This window comes from Papio anubis, chromosome 20 (genome assembly GCF_008728515.1).
Source record: "Papio anubis isolate 15944 chromosome 20, Panubis1.0, whole genome shotgun sequence".
Lineage (NCBI taxonomy): Eukaryota > Metazoa > Chordata > Mammalia > Primates > Cercopithecidae > Papio > Papio anubis.
The window spans coordinates 17,502,668-17,507,574 of record NC_044995.1 but is presented as its reverse complement, the minus strand read 5'-3'; the positions used below and the strand labels follow the sequence as shown (position 1 = coordinate 17,507,574).

Below are 4,907 nucleotides of genomic sequence, written 5' to 3'. Positions count from 1 at the left end.
GAGAGAGAATAAGAACCAAGTGAAAGGGGAAAAACTCTTACAAAACCATCAGATCTCGTGAAACTTATGCAATACCATGAGAACAGTATGGGAGAAACCATCTGGATGATTCCGTCATCTCCCACTGGATCCCTCCCACAACACATGGGAATCATGGGAGCTACAATTCAAGATGAGATTTGGGTGAGGATACAGCCAAACCATTTCACGCATCTCACATAAGAGTGTGAAAACCCAATCATCGAGTTTACGAACTACAAAAGGATCAAATGCAAGTCTCTTAAAAAAATTTTTTTTTTTTTTGAGATGGAATTTTACTCTGCCACCCAGACTAGGGTGCAGTGGCACGATCTTGGCTCACTGCAACCTCCGCCTCCTGGGTTCAAGCGATTCTCCTGCCTCAGCGTCTTTTAAAAATTTTAAAAAGATGTTTTAAGCAGAGGCGAGGTCTTGTTATGTTGCCCAGGCTGGCCTCGAACTTCTGGCCTCAAGCAATCCTCCAACCTCTGCCTCCCAAAGTACTGGGATTACAGGCATGAGCCACTGCACCCAGCGTAACGCAAGTTTTTTGTTTGTTTGTTTGTTTGTTTTCTGAGACAGAGTCTCGCTCTGTCGCCCAGGCTGGAGTGCAGTGGCGTGATCTCGGCTCACTGCAACCTCCGCCTCCCAGGTTCAAGTGATTCTCCTGACTCAGCCTCCTGAGTAGCTGGGATTACAGGCACATACCACCACGCCCAGCTAATTTTTGTATTCTTAGTAGAGATGGGATTTCACCATGTTGGCCAGGTTGGTCTTGAACTCTTGACCTCGTGGTCTGCCCACCTCGGCCTCCCAAAGTGCTGGGATTACAGATGTGAGCCACCATACGTGGCCCCAAAAAGTTTTAACCAGAGTAATGTGAGCAAGAAATTTCTGGTCATGTTAAATGACCATATTTGGAGTTTCCTGATAGAACCACACACCTTCCACCCAAGTCTGTCCTTAGGCCATCATCCCTGCATTCATAAAGTCTTTTTTTTTTCAGACAGAGTCTCACTCTGTCGCCCAGGCGGAGCGATCTCAGTTCACCTAAACCTCAGTCTCCCAGGTTCAAGTGATTCTTTCACCTCAGCCTCCTGAGTATCTGAGACTACAGGTGCACGCCACCACGCCTGGCTAATTTTTCTGTATTTTCAGTAGGGATGGCGTTTCCCCATGTTGCCCAGGCTGGCCTCAAACTCCCAACCTCAAGTGATCCGCCTGCCTCGGCCTCCCAAAGTGCTGTGATTACAGGCAGGAGACACTGCACTCAGCCAAGATTTTAAAAACTTTTTACAATTTTATTTTTAGAGCTGAGGTCTCAGTATGTCACCCAGGCTGATCTCGAACTCTTAGGCTCAAGCGATCCTCCTGCCTCAGCCTCCCAAAGTGTTGGAATTACAGGCGTGAGCCATCGTGCCTGGCCCCTAGAGTCCTTCAACACAGACCTTGTCTTAGCCTTCAATACCCCTTCAACCTGTGAGAATAAGCAAAGCAGATTCAGTGACCATGTGTCTGTCCCTCCTTGAGCCCAGCTGTGACTGACTGGACAGCATCTGGCCCAGGGGAGGGGAGAGGCACAATTTGCCCGTTATGGAGAAGAAACTGGCCAGTTCTTCAAGAGCCTGATGCCTCTCTTCCCGGCAGCAGGAGTTACAGGCCATGAATACCAGTTTCTGCGGGAGAAACAAAGGAATCTTCGCAGATAGCAAGGAAATAAAATAGCTCCTTTCTAAAAGGACATTGCCTGCCAGGGACGGTGGCTCACGCCTGTAATCCCAGCACTTTGGGAGGCCAAGGCAAGCAGATCGCTTGAGCTCAGGAGTTCAAGACCGGCCTGGGCAACATGGCAAAAATCCTGTCTTTACAGAAAAATACAAAAATTAGCTGCGCACGATGGCACCCGTCTGTGATCCCAGCTACTGGGGAGAATGAGGCAGGAGGACTGCTTGAGCCCGGGAGGCGGAGGTTGCAGTTGGTGGAGATCATGCCACTGCACTCCAACCTGGGCAACAAAGTGAGACTCTGTCTCAAATAATAATAAAAAATAAAAAATAAAATAAAATATAAAATAAAATAAAATAAAATAAAATAGGGGCATTGCCTTATTGTAAATCCAAGTTTACGAAGTAACTAGCCTCAGTCTAAACACTGGGGAAAGTACAATTCTGAGATAATAGGCTATTTAAATATGAAGTACCAGAAGACATCCTATGTGTATATAATCTGTATTTTAGCTGGGCATGGTGGCTCATGCCTGTAATCCCAGCACTTTGGGAGGTCGAGGCAGGTGGATTGCTGGAAGCCAGGAGTTCGGGATCAGCCTGGCCAATACGGCAAAAACCCATCTCTACTAAAAATACAAAAATCAGCTGGGCGTGGTGGCACGCAGCTGTAATCCCAACTACTTGGGAGGCTGAGGCAGGAAAATCACTTGAACCTGGGAGGCAGAGGTTGCAGTGAGCCGAGATCGCATCACTGCACTCCAGCCTGAGTGACAGAGTAACACTCTGTCTCAAAAAAAGAAAAAAGAAAGTTGATACATGGACCCATCTACCTGGCTCCACTCTAAGAGATGGTCATGGACCATTGATGACCCAATGCCCTGAATGTGTCCTGTGCCCAGGGACGTCCAGAATCTTCGTGGCGGCACCAGTCTGGTGGCCACCAGGGGGCGCCATGTGCTTGCCAGGCAGCAGTCCTGGAACTGGGGTCCAGCCACAGAGCAAGAGTCCTAGAGTTCCTGGCGGCTTCCAGCCTATGCCCACAGGGGCGGTGGTGGAGGTGGCACTAGATCTCTGCAGAGCACCCTAAAGGGGAGAAACGGGACGGGCCTGCACAGGTCCTGGTCTGAACTGGGCGTGCCCTGCCCTGAGAGCACTGTGGCTTGGCTGGCGCCAGCTACTGGAGAGGGACTTAGAGGAAAGTACCACACAGTGCAGGACCCCCACTTGCCTGGTCCAAGGATGTTGCTGGTGGGTGTGAGAGAAACAGCGAAGTCCAGCATTTCCAGACTTGGAGTTCTCCAAGATTTCCAGCCATGTTGCCATTTACTGGGAAGGGGAATGGGGCAGGATTAGGGGAAGGAAAAGGAAAATCGGGGCTTAACTTTGGGGAAACTGAGGCTCAGGAAAGCCCAGAAGCACAGAGCAAGGATGTGAAACCATTTCCCTCGTAACCCCCAGGTGACACTGCCTGCCCCAATTCCACATGAGGTTGTAAAGCATTGATGATGCTAAACATTTTCATAAATGACTTCATTTAGTCTCAACAACAATGGGCATTTTGATCCTGTTTAGGGGGAACAAAGGGAGGCTTAGAAAGACCTTGCCGAGGCGTTAGACAGAGGAGGAGGCAGATTTTAGTGTGCTCTGAGTCCAAGCCCACTTTAGGCTCACAGAACCACCTTAACCCCTTCCTGCCCCAGGCCAGGCTTTTCCGAGCCTCCCTCTGCCCACTTCCCTCCTCTTTCCAGGAGTCAGGGCACTGGGGGGCTTCCTGCCTGCCCCCAAGGGGCCACAGGCCTCATTCCCATCCATTCCTGCCTCTGTGCCTTGCTGTAACCCAGCTGGCCACAGCCCCACCCAGCCCAGGTGCCGCCGGCCCTACTTGGTCCCCATACAAAGGCCTGTGGGAGAGGCTGGGAAATTGCCATCCACCTGGGGACAGTGGCAAACAGTCATCTTCAGCCGGTCCACACCCAGGACACCATGCTGCATCCTGGCTCACAATCCGGAACCAGAAGGCAGCACGGCCCCCACAGGGCTGGCACAGGCAGCCTCATTGTGGCCTGTGCCCTGGGCAGTACCAGGCAGCTCCATCCTGCGGTGCCCAGGCCGAGTCCATCTCTCACACCCACGCCCAACCTTTCAGCAAACCCAGGCAGCTCCAGCTGCACAAAACCAGCGTAGCACCTGCTCCTTCTCCCCCAACCATGGCCACCACCCTGGATCCATCCACCCTTGTCTCCATCTGGACCATCACTCCCATCCACAGACTCCCTGCTCCTCCCCACCCCACCCTCGCAATCTGTTCCACAGCCATAGGGAGCCTGTGAACACCTGTGTCACTCCTCTGCCCAGAATCCGCCTGGGGTGCCATCCTGCCCCGAGTAAAGGGCAAAGTCCTCCCCCAGGGCCCACCAGGTCTCACATGATCTGCCCCGCCCTGCTCTGACTCTGTGGCCTCCCATGGGCTCCTTGCTCACCCAGCCCGGCCGCTGCTTATTATTCTGTTCCCACCACAGGGCCTTTGCTTGGCTGTCCCTCCCTGTGGGTCACTCCCTACCCTCCTTCCAAAGTTTGCTCAAATATTGCCTTCCCAGTCAGGCTTCCCCTGACCACTGCCTTTAATACTTTAACCACCCTGCCTTTTCTTGAACTCCTAGTGTTTTATTTTTATTTTTATTTTTTGAGACAGGGTCTAGTCGTGTTGCCCAGGCTGGAGTGCAGTGGCGTGATCATGGCTCACTGCAACCTTGAACTCCTAGGCTCAAGCAATTCCTCCTACTTCAACCTCCCAAGGAACTGAGACTATAGGTGCACACACAGCACCTATAATTGTAATTTTTTATGGAGATGGGGTCTCACTATGTTGTCCAGTCTGGTCTCAAACTCCTGGCCTCAAGTGATCCTCCCACCTCAGTCTCCCAAAGTGCTGGGATTGCAGGTGTGAGCCACCACACCTGGCCACCACCCTGCCCTTTTTACCCCCTTTGCCTACTCTGATTTTCTCAGAAACCTTCCATAGACTTCACAGCTCCCTCTCACCGTCCCACTCATCCAGCCACTGGTCATGGCCACCTTCCCTGTCACTGTGACTTGTTAACTGTATGCAGGCTCCAGGAGGGCTGGTCAGCTCAGCCTCTCTGCTGGAGTCCTGTATTAGTT

The 4,907-nt window shown here is 51.8% G+C and overlaps 1 pseudogene; it reads right to left on the bottom strand.

The window, feature by feature from the left end:
• Positions 1-205: 205 nt before the first annotated feature.
• Positions 206-266, bottom strand: LOC116271792 (annotated as a pseudogene).
• Between the last annotated feature and the right edge of the window lie 4,641 nt (positions 267-4,907).